Source organism: Triticum aestivum, chromosome 4B (assembly GCF_018294505.1).
Source record: "Triticum aestivum cultivar Chinese Spring chromosome 4B, IWGSC CS RefSeq v2.1, whole genome shotgun sequence".
Classification (NCBI taxonomy): domain Eukaryota; kingdom Viridiplantae; phylum Streptophyta; class Magnoliopsida; order Poales; family Poaceae; genus Triticum; species Triticum aestivum.
The window spans coordinates 283,487,514-283,502,371 of record NC_057804.1 but is presented as its reverse complement, the minus strand read 5'-3'; positions in this window follow the sequence as shown (position 1 = coordinate 283,502,371).

Here is a 14,858-nt window from a genome sequence, read left to right as displayed (position 1 = left end):
CAGCAACCAGAGGAATCGGCCAGACAATTCTGGACACGGTTCCTGACAAAGAAAAAACAAATAGTCGATTATCCGGACACCGAGGCCCTCGCAGCCTTCAGGCACAACATCCGAGACGAATGGCTTGCCCGGCACCTAGGACAGGAAAAGCCGAAGTCGATGGCAGCCCTCACGACACTCATGACCCGCTTCTGCGTGGGAGAAGACAGCTGGCTAGCTTGTAGCAATAACATAAGCAAAAGCCCCGGCAATTCGGATAACAAGGATAACAACGGCAGGTCACGCCGCAACAAGCATAAGCGTCGCATTAATGGTGACAACACTGAAGATACGGCAGTCAATGCCGGATTCAGAGGCTCTAAACCGGGTCAGCGGAAGAAGCCATTCAAACGAAATCCTCAGGGCCCATCTAGCTTAGACCGGATACTTGATCGCTCATGCCAGATACACGGCACCCCCGAACAGCCAGCCAATCACACCAACAGGGATTGTTGGGTGTTCAAGCAGGCAGGCAAGATAAGTGCCGAGACCAGAGACAAGGGGCTACATAGCGATGACGAGGAGGGGCCCCGGCCGCCGAACAACAAAGGACAGAAGGGATTTCCCCCGCAAGTTCGGATGGTGAATATGATATACGCAACCCACATCCCCAAAAGGGAGCGGAAGCGTGCTCTCAAGGATGTCTATGCGTCGGAGCCAGTCGCCCCAAAATTCAACCCATGGTCCTCCTGCCCGATCACTTTCGATCGGCGGGACCATCCCACCAGCATCCGTCACGGCAGATTCGCCGCACTGGTCCTAGACCCAATTATCGACAGATTTCACCTTACCAGAGTCCTAATGGACGGCGGCAGTAGCCTGAACCTGCTTTACCAGGACACAATGCGAAAAATGGGCATCGATCCTTCGAGGATTAAACCCACAAAGGCAACCTTCAAAGGTGTCATACCAGGGGTCGAAGCTAGCTGTACAGGCTCGATCACACTCGAGGTGGTCTTCGGATCACCGGATAACTTCCGGAGTGAGGAGTTAATCTTCGACATAGTCCCATTCCGTGGCGGCTATCACGCCCAGCTCGGACGAACCGCATTTGCAAAATTCAATGCGGTGCCGCACTACGCATATCTCAAGCTCAAGATGCCAGGACCTCGCGGGGTCATCACTGTAAATGGAAACACAGAACGCTCTCTCCGAACGGAGGAGCACACGGCGGCCCTGGCGGCGGAAGTACAGAGTAGCCTCTCAAGGCAGTTCTCCAATCCAGGCGACAAACGTCCGGACAACGTCAAGCGAGCCCGAGGTAACCTACAACAAATCCGGCTGGCACGTTCCGAGAAAGCATAGCAGTGCGGCCCCGACCCCAGCCCCCGCCAAACGGCAATGCTGGTACCACGTGTACATAATTACGCCTTAGAGATACCATGGGCATAAGGGGAGGGGCACAACAACGGCACGCCTAGAATGCGGCTTAACCGCACTAGGGGGCTCCCTATTTCGCCGTTTTTTCTTTTTTCACACACTTTCAGGACCCAACTATTTGGAAGGCATGTCCGGCAATACTATCGCCGAACCAACGATGCAATAGCCAGGGAGGAAGCAAGCTACGTCAAAAGTCAAGGTGGTCTCTATAACGAGTTGAAATACCTGTTTCTCTTACAATACTGCAGCTTGCCCCTGAAGGGGAATACCTCAAATACTCCCATCTCTTGCTTACCGCACTTTTTGTATCGTTCTGCTTTCGCAGCAGCCCTTTTTTAATGAACAATATATAGCCCTTACCTATTATTGTACTTATATATTTTTATATATGCAAATATGTTCAGTCATGACACTATGCAACCGTACACTTTGGTACGGATAATACACCACGGGCTACAACACCCCATAACATGGTGTGAGAAGACCGAACACTCTAACAAGTGCGGCACCCCGAACTTATAGCACTATATGCATCGGCTCCGAATCATGTCTTTGGTCAATAGTTGGGTTTGCCCAGCTCCCATGTTTTGGTACCTTACGTTCCGCATTGTTGGCTAAGGTAGCGCTGGGAGAACTACTGTGATTGTGCCCCAGTTGAGCTGGGTTAACACCTCAGTAGAGAAAGCTAAAACTGACTGTCATGATAGTGCGAGAGACCGGTCGCTGTTCGCGAGGTTTCTTCGAGTCCTTAAAGACTTATGCCGCTTCGAGCGAGGAACCGGACTTATCCGGCCTAGGCGTGGATAGCGCCCCGAACTCGGTTTTCCGAATACTAGGGGCTTCGCCGAAATTTAAAATTATAGAATTCTATGGCTAAGTGAGAGTGATAAAGCATTATAAGTCCGACGGCCTGGTTCGTTGTGCTGAACGCCTCCCTAGACGGACCCAAGAATGGGAACAAGAGCGCTCAGGTTTATCCCGAACACCCCAACACTCGTGGCATGGGGGTCGAAGCCGACGACTTGCATCTCTCAGATTTGATAAACGGCCGCACAGAAGGTAATATTTTAAATTAACAAGCGTTGCTTAACGCATATGAACAAAGCTTCAGCGTACAGGATAACAAATGCGAGTTTACTCAAAAATTACATCTTTGGAGCACTCATCCGCTATGCGGCGGGCACCCTTCAGAACGCCATTATAATACATCTCGGGCGTACGATACTCCTTGCCCGGCGGTGGCGCGTCCGTCAACAGCCTTCCACGTCTAGCTTGCCCCAGTGCACCTTAGCATGGGCAAGGGCCCGACGGGCACCTTCAATGCAAACGGAGCACTTGACGACCTCAATCCACGGACACGCGTCCACCATCCGCCGCACCAGACCGAAGTAGCTCCCAGGCATGACTTCTCCAGGCCACAGCCGAGCTATGAGGCCCTTCATGGCCTGTTCGGCCACCTTGTGGAGCTCAACCAGCTGCTTCAGCTGGTCGCTCAGGGGCACTGGATGTTCAGCCTCAGCATACTGAGACTAGAACACTTTTTTCGTCGAGCTCCCCTCTTCGGCTCGGTAGTATGCGGCGGCATCAGACACACTACGGGGCAGATCGGCGAACGCTCCTGGAGAGCTCCGGATTCGGGTAAGTAGCAGATAATTAACTTTTATATTTTTTCTTTGCATAAAGAATGCCTTACCCGCCGCTATCTTCTTCATCGCCTCGATCTCCTGAAGGGCCTTCTGGGCTTCGACCTTAGCGGTCTTGGCACTCTCAAGAGCCAAGGCAAGCTCGGACTCTCAAGTCTTCGAGTCACGCTCCAAACTCTTGTGTTTTTCCACGAGAGCCTGGAGCTCTTGCCGCACCTCCGCCACCCGCGCCTCCTGCTTCTCTCGCTCGGTGCGCTCCAAGGCCGCACTCTTTTCGGCCTTGGAGACCGCCTCTTTCAGGGTCGCCACCTCGGTCGTGGCTCCTGCAACATTAACGTTGGTCCTGTTGTTATTATTATTATTATTATGCAACCAAGTATTTCTATATACATTTACAAGAGGTACTACGTACCCTCTTTATCCTCGAGCTGCTTCTTGGCACAGCCGAGCTCGCTCTCGGACCGTTCGAGGCTTTCCTTCAAGGCATTGACCTCCGCAGTCAGTGCGGCAGAGGTCAGCAGCGCAGCCTGCATTCCCATATTGACATGTTTCTATTAGACTCCTGCGTATATCTTTTAAGATACTCAGTTCGGCTTTTCTTTCCGAACACCGAACTAAGCATCAGGGGCTACTGTCTATGCGGTAACATTTTGTATATATGTTTTTTAACACATACCTCAAAGCCCGTTAACAGGCTTGTGCAGGCTTCCGTCAGCCCGCTCTTGGCGGACTGAACCTTCTGAATCACCACACTCATAACAGTGCGGTGTTCTTCTTCGATAGAGGCGCCGTTGAGCGCCTCCAGCAAATTGTCCGATGCCTCCGGGTGGACGGAAGTCGCCGGCGTCGCGGACTTGCCCTTCTTGTGAAGGCGCCGCCTGTCGGGCTCTGGAACCACTGATGGTTCCGGAGCAGTGTCCGGCCCAGGGCCGGACTTAGATCCCTCCGGGGCTTTACCCCCTCTGGGCTGGGAGTCCGGAAGGTCACCTTGTGGCGCCTCCAGGACCACCTCCTCCTGGTTTTGTCCCCCACTGTACCCCGCCTCAGCATCGTCTGTAGGGAGAGGGGAGGAGGCCGTCGGAAGTGAAGTGCTATTCACATCCGATGAATTCACAGATCCGCTCAATGAATCGCCGAGCTGAGCTCTGGGCGGACTGCATGATTAGCTTCGGTGTTAGAAGCTATCAAATAATAAAGGAGTGCAATAAGTCATTTGGGTAGCCGGACACTTATGATTTTGCCAGGGGCTTGACCCTGGAAGGCCAGTCCTCCTCGCCGTCTTCGGCGTCGGGGGCGTAGTCCGGCAGAAGGGGTTTACCCTTCTTGGACCCTTCGGCTTCCCCAGTTGGGGCGGCCTTTCTCTTCTTTCCTCCCCGCTGGAGGGGGAGAGGCATCTTCTTCTTCCTCCTCCTCATCTTTGGAGGCGGAGGGCGCGTTGGAGCCGTCGGGCAAATCCGACGACACCGGGCGCCGGGAACTCCTTCGGGTCCCCGTGGCCTTCTCCTTGGCCTTCTTCTCCGGCACCACATGGGGTGCCAGAACCAGTAGCTTCGCTAAGTGTGCGTCTACTGGGCCTTCGGGCAAAGGGGTCGGACAGTCAAACTGTCCGGATGTCCTCTTCCAATCCTGTCAAAGGAACGGGAGTTTAGATCCCACATAAAGTCACACTATGAAATTCGGGTATCCCGTAAGGGATTAAAGGTAAGCTTACTTCGGAGGCTTGACGTTTGGCGTAGAACCCACGATCTTCGGTGACAGGAGGGGAGACCTCGGAACTCTTGAAAAGCACCTTCCAGGCGTCCTCGTGCTTCGTTTCGAAGAGCCGGGATAGAGTCTGGTGCCGGGCCGGGTCAAACTCCCACAAATTGAAGTCCCGTCATTGACACGGGAGGATCCGGCGGAAGAGCATGACCTGGACCACGTTGACAAGCTTGACCTTCTTGGTCACCAGGTCTCGGACGTAGGTTTGGAGTCCGGTCACCTCTTCCGGATTGCCCCACGACAGGCCCGTCTCTTTTCAAGATGTGAGCCGGGTGGGGATGCCGGATCGAAATTCAGGGGCCGCTGCCCATTTAGGGTCACGCGGCTCGGTAATATAAAACCACCCAGATTGCCACCCTTTGATGGTTTCCACGAAGGCACCCTCGAGCCAGGTGACGTTGGCTATCTTGCCCACCATGGCACCTCCGCATTCCGCCTATCGGCCTTGCACGACCTTCGGCTTGACGCTGAAGATCTTCAGCCATAGGCCAAAGTTGGGCTGGATGCAGAAGAAGGCCTCGCACACGACGATAAACACCGAGATATTGAGGATGAAGTTTGGGGCCAGGTCGTGGAAGTCCAGGCCATAGTAGAACATGAGCCCCCGGACGAACGGGTGAAGAGGAAAACCCAGTCCGCGGAGGAAATGGGGAAGAAAAACAACCCTCTCATGGGGCCTGGGGGTGGGAGTGAGTTGCCCTGCATCTGGGAGTCGGTGCGCGATGTCGTTAGACAAGTATCCGGCCTCCCTCGGGTTTTTGATTTGTCCCTCCGTGACGGAGGAGGCCATCCATCTACCTCCCGCTCCTGACATGGTTGGAGAAGGTTGAGGTGGGAAGTGCGGGCTTGGGCGCTGGAGCTCGAGCGCGCAGGGACGGATTAGCAGAGGAGGAAGAGGGCGTGAATGGAAGGGGCGGATTCTTATCCCCTTATATGGGCGGCCAAAACTACGAGCCCCCACCGGCCTAATAAAACTCGCTTATCCCCCAAGCGCCGCGGTTAATGGCGCAGTTGGGTTACCCACACCCGTATTGATGAGAATCCCGGAATAAGGGGACACGATCTCTGCTTTGACAAGACGTGCCAAGGAAACCGCCTCGCTAAACGCGCCAAGGTGGAACGGTGAAATGAATAAAAGCCTGGCCGTGGCATGATGTCACGCTGCAGAATACGTTAGCAGATTCGATTGATGCAAATATTATTCTCTCTACGAAGGAATGTGGGACTTATTTTGCAGAGCCGGACACTACCTTGGTGTTCAACATCTTCTATGAAATATTCGGAGGAGGAACCCGCCTTGCAATGTCGAAGACAACTTGCGCGCCGGACTCGTCATCATTGAAGCCCGGTTCAGGGGCTACTGAGGGAGTCCTGGATTAGGGGGTGTCTGGATGGCCGGACTATGACCTTTGGCCTGACTCCCGGACTATGAAGATACAAGATTGAAGACTCTGTCCCGTGTCCGGATGGGACTTTCCTTGGCGTGGAAGGCAAGCTTGGTGATACGATATGAAGATCTCCTCCCATTGTAACCGACTCTGTGTAACCCTAGCCCTCTCCGGTGTCTATATAAACCGGAGAGTTTTAGTCCATAGGACAAACAACAATCATACCATAGGCTAGATTCTAGGGTTTAGCCACTCCGATCTCATGGTAGATCTACTCTTGTACTACCCATATCATCAATATTAATCAAGCAGGAGTAGGGTTTTACCTCCATTGAGAGGGCCCGAACCTAGGTAAAAACATCGTGTCCCTTGTCTCCTGTTACCATCCGCCTAGACGCACAGTTCGGGACCCACTACCCGAGATCCGCCGGTTACAGGGACCGAGGAATGAATAATGATGGCGAGAAGTACCACTACATCAAGAATTCATAGGATGGTGTGCAATTCCCATGATATTCTTGATATAAGGAAGGTAATACTCCGAGGTAGAATAGAACAAAAGTTGGATTGGCATTTTGATCTGCGGAATACAATTGCTTTGATCCAAAACAAGAAATGCATGAGGTGTTGGAGTTTGTTTCTCCTAGTCATTCTGGAATAGAATGTCTTGACGGACCACAAGAATAATATCTAACACGAGTGCACACATACTCTTGACTATCAACTGATAGATGAGGGTCATAATACAGCTACAAAGGAAACAACTCAAAGGAACATATTCTGAGTTGTGGATGCATAGATTAGTAAGTCGAATAAATCTCAACATATTTCTTCCAGATAACCCATGCAGAAAAGTGGATTGACAGAGTCACAGCTGTTGAACGAAGAACTCATGAAGAGCACTCTTATTGTGATCTTTTAGTTCAAACGAACTTAGGCCAAGGATGGTTCATGGGATTTGGAAGAATGATATACCACGGACCTCGAGACTATCACAAAGGTTACTAATATCCTAAAGGGATGAGCAAACACTATCAACACGAAGTAAGTGTAGTGAACCCATTGGTTCAGGAACCCAGAAATGGAATACCTACTAACTAAATAACATCACGAGATGCTTTCAAGAATGGTGGCCAGAATCATCACACTGGGAACACAAAATGTGGCTAGATTACTAGGTGGTTCTCTAAGATACCCTAGTGTCATAATAATAGCTTTGAAATATATGTCGGGGCAATGGAGTACCTCAACACACCGGTTAGTGTGCTCAATCTGACCCAAAAGGGCATCAAGAATATGGAGGAAAGATTTGCAAATGCATTAGATTATTAAGAAACCATGGACAACTCGGACAACATAACGGTTGTAAATGCTTAAAAAGATTTTGAGACATCTTGCCAAATGGTGGCATAACCAGTCAACATCACAATATCAGGGTTCAGAGACCAACTATTAACATACGGAATTACTAGAAACTGAACTGATACTTGAATCCATCATTCTAATAAGTCTATGGGTTAGTAACACGTGATCCTGATAGAAAATGAGAAGCCTAGTTCTTAATCCCCGTAGGAAAGAAGAGGGTGACTCAGATCAGAAGGACATATAGTAAAGGAGTAAAAAAAGCCTTACGTTCCCTTCCACAATCAATTCCCTTATATAACTAAAGAATTTCTAGACTCGACTTTGACTAGTTTGGCTTGGTAATCCTACAGGTAATCAGGCTCTGATACCAAAGCTGCCAGGACCCTGATCCTAAGTCACACCGATCTAGCATGTAACACATCATATCACTTTGTAGCCTCACACATGGTATTTTCACGGCTACAGCCTTACCTTGGCCAGGACCGTTGGCAAGCATCCATATGACAGAGAACCCGGGCCGACATGACTGGTCGTAAACCCAAGGTGGAAAACACTTACAGGAACAGGCATACATGACCCAGCAATGCACGTGTCAGTAAGCAGCGAGTGTAACTGGGCTGTAGCAGCTATCATGACTCCGATAAACACCACGTGACATATCCCCGTTGGGACAGACAAAGGAGCAAAGAAGGACACACGTCGATCAATCCATGTGTTCTGTTGGAAGCACTAGGAGACATTTCCCCATAAGGTAGGCTACCAAGAATAAACAACTAGGTGTCGAATCCCGCACATACCAAAGCATTTCAATAAATTCACACAATATGCTTGATATCTGCAGATACAACATGGCATCACAACATAACTCTATGACCCAAAGTATTTAATTAAAAGGCTCCAAGGAGCCATACATAGCATGATATTACAAACATGGGTCTCACGACCCAACATACAAAGTTATACAAGCAACAAGCACATGTGGAAGCTAATCCTGTCTGAGTACAGACATCTGAAAAAATAAGGCTAGGAAGCCTTTCTATCTACAAAACCTTCCATAGGAACAAGACCTGTGTCTGGGATTCCCAAGCTAATTGTCGAAGCCCACATATAACTACTAGTGAGACTGAAATCTCTCTACAAAAACATAAATTAAGCAAATGTGACTATAAATGTGCCCGGAAAGACTTACATCAGAACTAACTACATATGCATCAGTATCAACAAAAGAGATTGTGGAGTTTAACTGCAGCAAGTCAGCTTTGACTCATTGGCTATCATGTATTACGATTACAAGTATTTTCTTTGAGGTGAGAAAGCGCGCACGAGTCCACATATTCACCATAACGATACACCACTATGGATCCGCTCCCGTCTCCCTGTGAGAAGGCCATCCATAGCACTCACACTTATCTTGCACATTTTAGAGTATCCACTTCAACTTGTCTATGAACAATGTAAGCTTGCCAAGTAGTCCATATCCGCGAATGCGGCTATTCGAATAGTTTGATAATCCTGCAGGAGTGTACTTCTTCACACACGCTCTCACCACTTATCGTTGTTTACACGACATGTACTCGGCAACCTTCAAGCGGAAGCCCAGCGAGGGTGTCCGCCACGACCTGACTAACCACACAAGTCTCTAGTCTAGGTTTATCGCCTATTTGTGTTCCATCCACAAGGAAGTCTGGTCGATGTTTCCACTATGGCCCAAAATGATATGTGCAGGGTTCCCAAGCCCACCAAATGGGTGCCTTGGTACACCATGCCATAGTGTCTATGCCGCATCATAGCCCACCCCTAGGGTCAGCACTATGCAGGGCCTCCAACACATATCCTACAAACACCAGACACTAGTTGCAATTTTTAGAGAGAGATCAAGGCAATTAATAAGTCAACAGGGTCCATGGGTTTCAGGCCCAATGTATGGTAGTAGTTGTTCTTGGATCACAAACACAGAACTCAGTTCCTGAGGACGGTTTCAATGAGACAACCCACCATGTACTCCTACATGACCTCTCATCACTACCTTTACCAAATCGTGTCCACACACTTAGCTCTCAACAATAGGACATGTTCATCACCATCCCAATCCATCCGAGATGAATCAGACCTGACACAACTCTAAGCATAGCAGGCATAACAAGGAAGCATGAATGAGTAGGCACATCATGGCTCAAACAACTCCTACTCATGCAATGGAAAGGGTTCAACTACCACAACATGTAACGGTTGAATCTTTGATGTCCTAATGTGGTAAATGAGAGCAGGACCGAGAGAGTGGGATTGTATCGAAGTGATCAAGGGGGTTGCTTGCCTGGCACTTCTGGAGATAGTATTGTTCTTCATCGCTGTCAACGATCATAGTGTCGGAATCTTCTGCTACCAAGAGGGGACAAACACCGGCAAACAAGAAAGAACACAATCAATGCAATGCAACAATATGATGCATGATCATGACATGGAAACATGTTGTGATTTGTTCTAATGCAACAAGCAACAATTTAATTGAAGTTGGTTTGAAAGGTTCAAATTCAAACTCGATATAAGATATTTCAATTGCCATTTATTCAAATTGTTGTACACAGCATATCTAAATTGTTCAAACATGCATGAAAATGCCATAAATAGATTCTTCATATTTTTCTGATAATTTTTCATATATAAATTATTTTCATACAAGTTATAGTTTAACTTCTATGATTTTGCAAAGTATAGTCAAATTTCTGGAATAAGATTTATTTAAAATCCAGAAATATTTATGACATCAGCACTACATTAGTATGATGTCAGCAGGTCAATTAACCGTCCCGGTCAAACCTAGCGTGTGGGTCCCGCATGTCAGCGTCGCAGGTGCTAATTAGTTTTAGAATTAAACTAATCCAGAGATTAGCAGGGGCTGGCCCCACCTGTCATAGACCCAGATGAGTCAAACCCCAGGTCAAACAAGGTAAGCTCACTGGTGGCTCAACGTCGGCGATGGCAGGAGTGGTGGAGGGGCTCAAAAATCTCCTACAGGTGATCAAGCGAGCGGCGGAGTCCAGCTACGGAGAGTTGGTACTCGCGCGGATACGTTGGTGCCAAAACCATCACCGGAGGTTGCCTCAAACGACGGCGATGGCCACTTCCGCAGCAGCCAGAGTTCGGACACACACGGGTTCAGCATTATGGGGCACGGCAGGAGGAGCAGGTGGGTGCAACGGGTTTCTGGGAATGCGCTGATAGCGCAGCAGTGCTCAGACACGAGTTGTGGCTGCTGTTGCCACAGTGGTGACATGGGTGGGCGCCGACGAGCTTTGGGCACTGTTGTGAAGCTAGCTGGGGCGCGTAAACAGCAGAGAGAAGAGAGGGGGGAGATGCAGTAGCTCACATGGAGGACGGAGAGAGGGTCAGCAGGCTCGGGGAAGGCTTGACGGCGTCAGAATCCTGGCGGTGATCTCTTGTGGCCGAGGAAGAATATGAGGTCGGGGATTCAGTTGCAGGGCTCCCGCCTTTGCGTGGATCGACGGAGAGGAAGAATAGGTCACGGTGGAGCTTTTGGTCACATCGCGGGGGCGTGGGGGAGTGATAACCCACAAGTATAGGGGATCGCAACAGTTTTCGAGGGTAGATTATTCAACCCAAATTTATTGATTCGACGCAAGGGGAGCCAAAGAATATTTGCAAGTATTAGCAGTTGAGTTGTCAATTCAAGCACACTTGGAGATTAAATATATGTACCAATATTATAGTAGCACAGTAATATGGTAGTTTTGATAATAGTAGTAGCCACAATAGTAACAGTAACAATGATAGCAATGATTTTGTAGCAAGTGAAACAGTAACAGCAACAATAGTAACTTAGCAAGAACAATATGTAGAAAATTCGTAGGCATTGGATCGGTGAATTCGTTGGATGATGTTCATCATATAACAGTCATAACCTAGGGCGATACGGCACTAGCTCCAGTTCATAAATATAATGTGGGCATGTATTCCGTAAATAGTCATGCGTGCTTATGGAAAGAACTTGCATGACATATTTTGTCCTACCCTCCCATGGCAGCAGGGTCCTATCAGAAACTAAGGGATATTAAGGCCTACTTTTAATAGAGAACCAGAACAAAGCATTAGCACACGGTGAATACATGAACTCCTCAAACTACGGTCATCACCGGGAAGTGTCCCGACTTCTATCACTCCGGGTTTGCCGGATCATAATACGTAGTAGGTGACTATAACTTGCAAGACTGGATCTAGAACATAGACATAATGGTGATAACATAAACGGTTCAGATCTCAAATCATGGCACCTAGGCCCAAGGTGACAAGCATTAAGCATGGCAAAGTCATAGCAACATCAATCTCAAAACCTAATGGATACTAGGGATCACGCCCTAACAAAACTAACTCGATTACATGATAAATCTCATTCAACTCCTCGCCGACCAGCGAGCCTACGAAGGAATTACTCACTCCCGGTGGGGAGCATCATGGAATTGGCGATGGAGAAGGGTTGGTGATGACGAATATCGAAGATCCCCCTCTCCGGAGCCCCAAACGGACTCCAGATCTGGCCTCCCGATGAAGAATGGGAGGTGGCGGCGGCAACGTCTCGTGAAACATGATAACTCTTTCTCTTTCATTTTTTTTCTTCAAAAATATGACTTTATAGTGTCAGGGTTGAGGTTTGCGGGGCCACCAGGTGGGGACAACCCACCTAGACTCGCCTGGAGGGGGGCCGTGCCCTGGTGGGTTGTGCCCACCCAGGTGCCCCCCTCTGGTGGGTCTTGGCTCCAAAATTCTCTTTTATTGTACACAAATTCCTCGTAAAGTTTCATTCCAATCCAAGAACTTTTATTTCTACACAAAATGCAACACCATGGTAGTTCTGCTGAAAACAGCGTCAGTCCAGGTTAGTTTCATTCAAATCATGCAAATTAGAGTCCAAAACCAGAGGAAAAGCGTTAAGAAAAGTAGATACATTGGAGAAGTATCAACCCCAAGCTTAAACCTTTGCTTGTCCTCAAGCAATTCAGTTGATAAACTAAAAGTGAAAAAGAAAACTTTTACGAACTCTTTTGCTCTTGTTTACATAAATAAGCTTAAGCAGCACCCAGGTTTTCAGCCAAGATTATGACTAACCATGTCAACAATAACTCTTAGAAAATATATTAACTCATATCAATGACATAATCAACTAGCGAGCAATAAAAAGATATCTCAAATAACAACACTTTGTGAACTGACAATAGTGGTATCTCTCTAGACCTTTCTGAGACCGCAAAACATAAATGCAGAGCACCTCCAAAGTTCAATCAGCGACTAAACATTGTAATTCATCGTAGAAAAGATCCAGTCATGATGCATCCAACATGAGCTATACACAATGCATGAGGATGAAAATAGTGCTCTCATGTTCTGGTGCTTATTTGAGAAGGTGGTGACACAACATAAAAGTACATAGATAGTACCTTCGTAGAGGGAAGCAGTGATTTGCAGAGGTGCCAAAGCTCAAGTTTTTAAAACAGAGGTAAATGAAAATCTTGAGAAATGCACCCTTCTTGTTTACTTCGCGACCATTCGTTATCGGTATCTTCCATGCTAAACACATTAGTGGTGGTTCCCAGGCAATAAAAGTAAAGGTTATTCCCCCTCCACCAACAATCACAATCCACGACTTGTCCGAAACAACGGGTGTCGTCCATACCAACAATAGTCCAGGGGGAGTTTTGTTTAATTATTTGCAATTCTGTTTGGGACTGGGAATCCCTAATATCTCCCCTTTCGTGCAAGGACGAGTGAATAAACACACATCATGAGAATAACCCGCTTAGCATTGAAGATACTGACTACCTCCTGTCGCTCTATGAACAATCCAGGCACACAAAAAAGGATATTTATTTGAAGTTTTTAGAGGTGGCACATGCAAATTTACTTAGGACGGCAGGGTAATGTCGGATATAGGTAGGTATGGTGGACTCATCTGGAATAACTTGGGTTTCATGGTTTTGATGCACAAGCAGAATTCCCACTTAGTACCGGCGAAGGCTAGCAATTAGGTTGAGAAGCGGCCAGCTAGAGAGCGAAAACGGTCATGAGCATGCATTATGCATAAGTAACATTGGATACTAGCATGAGTAGGATATGAACACCATGAACATAAATATCATAGAGGCTATGTTCGTTTTGATTCAACTACATGCATGAACATGTGCCAAGTCAAGGCACTCGAACATTCAGAGGAGGATACCATATCATCATACTACATCAATCATTTTAACTCAATGTTGACATCCAAGATAAATCACTATCCACTCCTAGCTTCTTAAGCATGGCATGAGAAACTATAATCTCTAATTGTCATTGCAAACATGTTTGATCATAGTAGGCGAAATCATGGATACTAGGTTAAACATATTTGCAAAAATAGAACAAGTTGAGTTCATACCCGTTTCTCTCTGCCACATCCAATTCATCAAATATCATCATTATTGCCTTTCACTTGCACGATCAAACGATATGAAAATAATAATAGTGCAAGAGTGTCATGGACTAAGCTGGAATCTGCAAACAATTTTATTCAAAAGGAAGAAAACAAGGTAATATGGGCTCTCTGTCAGATCAACAATAATGCATATGGGAGCCACTCAGCATTTTCATCGTGGTCTTCTCGGTACGACTAAATAAAAGGGAAAAGAAATTCAGAGAAACACAATGAAATATTTTTGGAGTTTTTCGTTCTTATCTGGAAAGGGAACAAATCAAAGAAAGAAAAAGAAAAACGAGAAAAACTATTTACACGGGAGAGCTCCCAAGAAGCAAAAGAAGAACAAGGAAATCTTTTTGAGTTTTCTTTTTAAATACTACAACTAACTATACTAGATAGAAAAAACAAAAAGAAGCAGGAAATATTTTTTTGTATTTTATCAAAGTTTATCAAACACACAAGAAGAAGGCGAGAAAATAAATCTAGCATGGATAATACAATGAAAAAGTGTGGACACCGATAACTGGAATGAAATGTGCGAACATGAAAGTAATGTCGGTGGAAATACGTACTCCCCCAAGCTTAGGATTTTGGCCTAACTTGGTAATCTCCATCAGTAGCCTGCATAATGGTCGGAGTAGTAGCTCACAGAGGCTCGGGGTGCAGACACCTCAAATCGCCGTGCGGCCACAACCGTTGTGTTATGCGCTCGGGCCTCGCTCTCAAGAACATAATATCTTCCCTTGCTGTGAACATCAAAGAGAGAAGGTGCAGGCAAAAAGGTGTCCACAACGGACATTTTATTAAACAACAGGT